This window comes from Canis lupus, chromosome X (genome assembly GCF_003254725.2).
Source record: "Canis lupus dingo isolate Sandy chromosome X, ASM325472v2, whole genome shotgun sequence".
In the NCBI taxonomy this organism is placed as follows: Eukaryota; Metazoa; Chordata; class Mammalia; order Carnivora; family Canidae; genus Canis; species Canis lupus.
In genome coordinates this window covers 34,795,541-34,804,118 of record NC_064281.1, presented here as the reverse complement: position 1 = coordinate 34,804,118, position 8,578 = coordinate 34,795,541, and the positions used below count along the sequence as shown (strand labels likewise).

At 48.9% G+C, this 8,578-nt stretch overlaps 1 pseudogene; it reads left to right on the top strand.

Moving 5' to 3' along the window:
- Nucleotides 1–4,197: 4,197 nt before the first annotated feature.
- On the top strand, nucleotides 4,198–5,889 carry LOC112673227 (60S ribosomal protein L28-like; annotated as a pseudogene).
- The last annotated feature ends 2,689 nt before the right edge of the window (nucleotides 5,890–8,578 follow it).

The following is an 8,578-nucleotide window of genomic DNA, read 5'->3' as shown; positions in this document are numbered from 1 at the left end:
GAAGTGGGGGAGACAGGATTTGAACCCAGGTATCCTGACTTATGAGGGCTACACCACCACTCTGTTGGCCTTGGCTGTCCCTCTAGCTTGGGTAGATGAGTGCTAGAAACCAGAAGACCAACCTAGATGCCATCAGATGAGCATGTTTTATAAATCTTGGCATACATCAGAGTCAGCCATGGTTGACTGCTACATGACAGCATCTAGGGCCTCATCCTGAATCAGGACCCAGGGCTGAGAGGCAGGTGACAATCCATACATTTAAGAAGTTCCCCGGGTATTCTGATGCTGGCAGTCTGGAGGCAACTCTGAAACCTCACAATTATTCAGATGAAAAGCAAAGGCCAGGCTCAAGTCCTAGTTCTTGCACTTTCTACCTGTGTGACCTTGGAAAAGTTAATTAACCTCTCAGCCTCAAATTTTCTCAAATCTAAAATAAAAATAATAATAATGTTCCTCTTAAGGTTTTATGAGGTTTCAACTGTGAGTTACTGCACATAGAGCATAATTATGTGTATTTTCAAACTATATGTATATCTTACATATATATTGCATATTACATAAGACATATATATTAGACAAAGATCAGGTAGGCTGAATTATTAAGGGTGGTTTTCCGTAGGGAGGGAAGTAAGAAGGTGGAGTAAAGTGGGTAGAGAATGGACTGAAAGAAGTGTTCACTTGTTACTCTATGTATTAGATTTTTATTTTATATTTTATTTTATTTTTGGAGGGAAAGAGACTATGAGCAGGAGGGAGAGGGAGAGACAGAGAGAGAGACAATCTGAAGAGGGAGAGACAAAGAGAGAGACAATCTGAAGGCAATCCATGCCTAGCATGGAGCCCTACACTGGGCTCCATCTCAAGACCCTGAGATCCTGACATGAGCAGAAATCAAGAGTCAGACACTTGGGATCCCTGGGTGGTGCAGCGGTTTAGCGCCTGCCTTTGGCCCAGGGCGTGATCCTGGAGACCCGGGATCGAATCCCACATCAGGCTCCTGGTGCATGGAGCCTGCTTCTCCCTCTGCCTATGTCTCTGCCTCTCTCTCTCTCTCTCTCTCTCTCTCTCTCTCTGTGTGACTATCATAAATAAATAAAAATTTAAAAAAAAAAAAAAAAGAGTCAGACACTTAACCCACTGAACCACCCAGGTGCCCCAAATGTTAAGTTTTCACAAAGAGAAGATATTAAAGTACTGCATATAGCAGCGCCTGGGTGGGTTATTTGGTTAAACATCTGCCTTTGGCTCAGGTCATGATCTCAGAGTCCTGAGATCTAACCTGCAGTCCAGCTCCCTGCTCAGCAGGGAGCCTGTTTCTCCTGCTCTCTGCCCCACTACCCTGTTCATGCTAGCAAGCTCGTGCTCTCTCTCTCTCTGTCTCAAATGAATAAAATCCTTAAAAATATAAAGTACTTCAGATAGAAAATGTGTTTGTATTTCATCAAAACCAAACAGGCCAAATAGAATCATCTAGATAAGGCACCGGGCACACAGTAGGTGCTCAATTAATGGTAGCTGTTGCCATTATTGTCCTCATCCACAAACATTTGTTGAGTGTCTATTATGTGCGAGCCATCATATTCAGGCTCCATAGGGAGGCAGGGAAGTACAAAACAAAGTCCCTGCTCTTACATGCACAAAAACCCCCAAACGCCCAATGGCAGTGTTTACTTTGGGTCCAATGAGTGCTATAGAAAATAAAGCCTTTAAGAAGTTGAAATGAGAGAGAGATCATTTCCAGCTGGCCTCTTCAGGGGAGGTGGGGCTCGTGTGAGGCATTGAGGAAGAGGCAAGATTTCAATAGGCAGAGAAAGGGGGAAAGAACATTCCAATGGCAGAAAAGAGCTTGGTGCAAAGGGCAAAGGACTCGGTAGGCATGCGCAGGTGGCGCCGAGGGGACATTTGCCCGGCTCCCCAGGGTCTGCAGGAGACAACCCTGCCCGATCCGACGCAGCCGAGCTGGCCTCCCCTCCCTCAACTGCAACAGCACAATCTCTGGTCCCAGCCCTTCCGGTACCCGGAAGGGGGCCAGGAGGGACTTTCTTTACGATTCTTGACCCTTGTGGGCTGAGCCTAGAATGGGAAGCCAAGTAGCCGCAGCGATTAAAAAAAAAAAAAAAAAAGTGGATCCTTTCCCTTCACCGCTGGGGCCCAAGGGCATGCAGGGCCCACGCAGCGAGCGGTGGGTGCAGGAGGGACGGCGCACGGCGGCGTGCATGTGCGTGCATGTGCGTGCTGCTACGTGCGGCCCGTGTGGGGATCGACGCGTGAGCGCGCACGTTGTAATGACATGTGGTATTTCCTGCGATTGTGTGCCGTGATATACGGGGCTGAGTTATGAGCGCAGTGTGTGCTGACCGCATTCCTGGAGGCTAATCTCTGTGAGCGCCCGCGCTGGGGGCAGCGGGAAACAGGCGGCCGGCGACGGAGCCGGGCGCAGAGCACGTCTCGGCCTCCGAGGGCAGCCCGGCCCGGGCCGGCGGGGGAGCCAGGGGCGGCAGCGTGGCAACGTTCGCCCCGGGCACTGAAGGATCCGGCACAAAGCCGGGGGCATTTACATTCCAGACAGCGCCAGAGGGGCCCCCTCATCAGCCAAGTGCCCGCACCGTGGCACCCCGACGGCTTCCCAGATCTGGTCCCCTTGTGTGTATAGCCACAGCGTGTATACAGAGACGAGAGATAAACACTTAAAAAAAAAATTAAAAAAAAAAAAAAACGTAAAGCTTGATTAGCTGAACACCACAAGGCCCTGGGAAATTGAATTTAAGAAAAATTTGGATAATTGGAACAGCATATAATATCGAGAATGTTAAATACACAAGTCGGCTGAGCACACAGAGTTTATGGCAAGCTCTGATTAAAATGAAGTTTCTGATAATCAAAGTTTTAATGGCAGAGGCTCATTTGAATTTCTTCTGTCTAGAAGGGAGATTAGATATCGTGTGCACAGAATATCTTGTGATAGTTTCCATTCTTCCCGATTCCAGTTGGGTCACATACACGCTTTGTATGTGTGTATTTATTTCAGGGAAAGTGCTCTATCCTCTGGTCGGCCCCCAACTAGCCCAAACAGGACTTGCCACAGATGTGTTTATCAGATTGCTCTGCGAATGCTCGGAGAGGAAAAGTCTGCCTATCGTCTAAGTGATTTCAAAATCAAAGCCATCCCAGGCGCACCAGAAGCCTAAAGCAGCCAAGAGATAGGCCGAGTTTATAAACTTCCATAATATGTTTATTGCAAGGATGGCAATTACCCAATATCCCTGCCCTCCTGGGTCTTAGATCAGAATATTTCCACAAAAAGAAATCTGTGTTCGCCTGCATTTAACCAGTCATAATTCCAGATGTCTGGAATATTCCAACACCAGGCATGGGGCTGGGGAGGAAGAAAGGAAGCTGCTGATCATTGTCAGAGCCTCGCCGTCGTCTGCGGTGACATGTCTAGTGTGGCTGCTCATCCCTCCTCCTCCTCAGCCTAAGGTCCAGGTGTCACAGGAGTATCGTTGTGTTTGGGGAGGTGGTGGTGTAGGGGGAACGGCCGTCCTGGGCCACATGCAGGCTTTTCTGTCCGGCTCTGGAAACTCGACGCGTCACATCGGAGACGTAATTTCTTAATGAAATGACTGGAGTGTTCGTAATTTACGCCAGAACGGAAAATGCTGACCTGGCAGAAAGGACACTTGTTCCTGCGGTTGCAGGAGGACGTGTGGGCCCCATCACTCAGGAATGAATCAGACCGGCCTCACAGGGCAGCCGGCTGAGAGAATTGCCTCCTCGCGTGCTCCTATAAAGTGTTAAGGTTATTTACGGCGTGGCACATGGACGGCCCATTCGGCCGTGTTCGTTGGAACACACACTTGTGTGAGTTCCATCACTTGTCCCAGACTCCTTCCTGAGCCTTAATAAAAAAGGCAGGGCTGTTCTAGAGAATCATCGGTAGGATTGACTCTGCCCTTTCCTCTGGGGCTCTTCTGGCAAACATTAAACATGGCAACATCCCATTAGAGGAAGGTGAGGACTCATTTCACAGGTGCTAAGACTGATATGAAGATTTTGCCCCCCCTGACACCTTATGGCCAATGGCATGGATTTTTTTTACCGCCTCCCATGCCCCGCCCCACCTCCCTCCAGCAAACTGAGATGCAGTGGCTTGGCTATGGCGTGGTTGAACAGGTCCGCTTATTTCTGATCGTTATGGGGCTGAGGGTGGGGTCTTAAAGTCTGAACCCTTTGTCCTGTGCTTGCCACTGGGCCAAGAGGCGTCAGTTAAGGCCAAGTGCAAGAAGACTTTCTCCACTGGTCCCCATGCCAGAAAGTCTCCAAAGTGGGATAACACACACCCTAAGTGTTACCATTACCTTTGAGGGGTAGTGGTAATGGGTTGAATTGTGTCCCACCAAAATTCGTATGTTGAAGCCCCAGTACCTCTGAATATGACCTTATTTGAAGATAAGATATTTATAGAGGTAATGAAGTTAAAATGAGGTCATTGGGGTGGACCTAAAAAATATGACTAATGTCCTTATAAAAAGGGAATATTTAAACACAGACATAGAGGGAAGACAATGTGAAGAGACACAGGAAAAAGACAAGCCAGGGAGAGAGGCCTGGAACCAATGCCCTTCTTACAGCCCTCAAAAGGAATCAGCCCTGCCAACACCTTCATCCTGGACGTCTGGCCTCCAGAACGGTGAGACAGCACATTTCTATTGTTAAGCCATGCAAAGAACGTGTGCTTCTTTGTTCTGATATCCCTAGCAAACTAACATAGGTAGGAAGAAAATACCAGACCTTTAGAACTTTCATTTATATCACGATGGTAGTTTGGCTTATTTTTTTTAAGGTTTTTATTTATTTGAGAGAGAGAAGGAGAGTGAGCTCATGAGGGGCAGAAAGAGAGAAGCAGGCTCCCCACTGAGCATGGAGCCCGATGTAGGACTCGATCCCAAGACCCTGATTATCATGACCTGAGGGGAAATCAAGAGTTAGATGCTTAACTGACTGAGCCACTCAGGTGCCCCAGGAGTTTGGCTTACTGATCCTGATTCATTGCTCACCTGGAATAGAAACAACACCACTTACATGTGACTTTGCAGTGCCTCCCTTTGTGGGTGGAATATACTACTCCCACCTCAGGGAAGTTGGGCTTGAGCAAGACTGCTACCAGATGTGGCCCATGAGCAGGCATTTTAAATGTGTTGCATGGTACGGTTTGCCCTTTTGAGCTTCTGCCATCGTTAGGAGAAGAACAGGTCCTAGGAGGCTATAGTCACATGGGCCAGGGCTCCAGACCTGCGCAGAATCTATGACCTGGAGCTCCCTCCATCTCCAACTGCCATAGTGAGAGCAGCTGCCACCACGTCTGCCCACCTGCAGTGGATGGTCAGGCAGGACTGCTCCAGCTTCCTGATGAAGAAGACATACAGCACCGATCTTAATAATCTGAAGGAAAGCAACTCCTTTCACTACAATGTGCTGACTCACCACTAGACTGTGGGCATATAGCCAGGGCCCGACAACAGAGGTGTAGTGGTGCTCATGAAGCAGAGTTCCTGCCAGTGAAAACCCATCACCTCCTACTTGTGGACCACCATGAACCAGAATGCCCGCCACTCTCAGCAGCACCAGGCCCATGATCCAAAAGAACAACTACTGCCCAGATCTGTGCGTGGCTGACATTTGCAGAGCTGGTGCCATCCTGTGCGGCCAGAAGCCAGAAATGGTGAAGAGGAAGCCGGCCCACCCCACCAAGAGCTCCTGAGCACTTACTCTCCCCCACCTCCAAAGCAATAAAGATGTCAACCACCTCAAACAAACAAACAAAAACAAAAAATTCGTGACCTGGAACCATGCCTGGCCAACCCACAGTCTGAAATAGCCAAGCCCAGGCAGGATTAATCAAACCCCCAAAACCTTGCAGGATGAACAAGAAAAATAAATGCCCATTATTGTAAGCCACTGAGTTTCAGAGTGTTTGTTCTGCAGCATTATTGTAGCAAGAGCTGACTATTACAATGACCAATGTGCAACATGCAGATTGACCCTGGGGCCTCGTTTGGGCTGTATGTCACCACTCAGCATCCAGTGTGACAGCTGAGGAGTGCTAAGGCAAGAGTGGCAGTTCCATAACTTGGACATCATCTGCCTCAAATGATTTTTCACTTTCAGCAAATGGCCTATTATGAGTGCCACATTGTGTGAATTTACGGATTATATTATGTTCCTCTAACCAAACTAATCATCACAAAATGGGCAAGGGGCTTGAAACGGTTCCTCTAAACGAAACCGTGGCTTGAAGATAGTCCCATAGAAGAAAGCTTAGGCTAAGAACCCGGCAGAGCTCACAGTTCTCCTACTTTGAAAGCTAGTTCATTTTAAAGTGTTCACACTTTAGAAGACAATTTGAAATATGGCTTTTTGACTCCTATTGTTAATAATGGACCACACACACAGGCATATGGCCTCAGGATCTTAGCAAAAAGCATTAGCACATGAGTGTAAGTTATGAGTGAATAAATATACATAGAGTGGAGGGGGGGGTTGCTAAAAGTGTTTCCCTGTTGGGGTTGAGACCACTGGAAAGTCACTTGAAAGTCAGTTCACCAAAATGAAAGGAAAGGAAAAGACAGAAGAGGAGAGAGGAGGGAAGTGGAGGGGAGAGGAGGAGAGGAAGAGAAAGAAGGGAAGGGAAGGGAAGGGAAGGGAAGGGAAGGGAAGGGAAGGGAAGGGAAGGGAAGGGAAGGGAAGGGAAGGGAAGGGAAGGGAAGGGAAAGGAAGAGGAGAGGAGAGGAGAGGAGAGGAGAGGAGAGGAGAGGAGAGGAGAGGAGAGGAGAGGAGAGGAGAGGAGAGGAGAAAGAAAAGAGATGCTTCGCTGGCTTAGTCAGTAAAGTGGCCAACTCTTGATCTCAGGGTTATGAGTTTGAGGCCCATGTTGGATGTAGAGATCACTTAAAAATAAAATCTTTTAAGAAGAGAAAAGGAAGTCAGCTTACCCTATCGAACTGATTTATTAACTTGTTGGGTGAGTTCATTTGTGTTTAATGTTGTGGAATTATGATGGTGCTATCATTGAGCACAGGAAAGGCCTGTCCCCTCAAAGAACAGAGTGCGGAGCCATGGGCTCTCTCCAGTGTTGCAGTGTGTTCACTCTGTCTCTGAAGCCTGGGGCAGAGATGATGATGTCATGGAAAAAGTGATGACACACCTCCGTGCCAGGCCTGAGGAGCACCATCCAGAACTAGAAGCCGAAGTGTCTGTGGTAGCCAGGGTGCCTGGGGCCTTCACAGATCAAAGGCCCTGCTCCCAGCCCAGAGGCTCCTCCTAGCTTTGCGAAGTCCCAAAAGGAACCCCTCTGTTGGCCTGTCCCAACTCCAACAGCACCATTTAAGATGTGGAGACAAGGTCCCATAACTTGGACAGCCGGAAACTCTGCTCTGAACTGGAAACTGCTCTGAACCCATTAGGTCCCTCGCGCTCCATCATGTAAACCTTGCCCTGAGCGTAGTCCCTGGGCTGCTGGGGTGAAGGCTTTGTAATGGAGCGAGACCTCCTGACCATGGGGGAGTCTGGGAAAGAAAAGGTCCAAAGGGGAAGGTGGGAAGCTTAAGGGAGAGTCTCTAGGGTGCCAGGGTGAGGCATGAAAGAGAGCTTGGGAAGAAGCCCATGGAAGATGCGTCTCTACATCTGGAAGATGGAAGATGCGTCTCTACATCTGGCGGCGGGCCTGGCATGGCACAGCTGTGGCTCAGCAGGACCAGCAGTCAAGAAACAGAATTGCGGGGATCCCTGGGTGGTGCAGCGGTTTGGCGCCTGCCTTTGGCCCACGGCGCGATCCTGGAGACCCAGGATCGAATCCCACATCGGGCTCCCGGTGCATGGAGCCTGCTTCTCCCTCTGCCTATGTCTCTGCCTCTCTCTCTCTCTCTCTCTCTGTGACTATCATAAGTAATAAATAAAAATTAAAAAAAAAAAGAAACAATTGCGTGCAGGGCAAGGGGGAATAAGGGCAAGCTGGCACCTTCTAGCACCTTCTGTCGTTCACTGCAGCAAACCACGATGACCAGACAGGAGCAGTAGCAGCTTCTCCTCCACCTTCCAAATGTTGTACACATTTCTCTTCTGACTCCGCTCTCATCAGGAACGGTAAAAGGAAAAGAAGTGGGGCAGGGGGGAGGGGTGGGAACATTGCTCCTGCCTGGCCAAGGTGACCACAATACGAAATCACCAAGGGGTCCAGATTTGAACAGATTGCCAGAAGCTCTGTGGTCACTCTTTGGCCCAGCTAGTTTCGAAGTGAAGATTATGCTGCAAACATTTTGGACCACAAGATTGTCTGGTGGACTCGGTTCATGAAAGGGAAAGCCTTCACCGGGTAGTGTCTTCCAAGCCCAATGCCATCCTTTTAAGCCACTCATGACTTGAGAAGGATGATTTCAGGCTGAGAGACTCAGAGAGAGGAATAGCTAAGGGCCTGTGGCAGATTGTATTTTCCAAAGATGGCCACTGCTAAGGACTGAGCAGTGTCCCCCCACCCTGAAAGTCATGGGGTGAAGCCCTAATCCACAGTGGGGCTGTA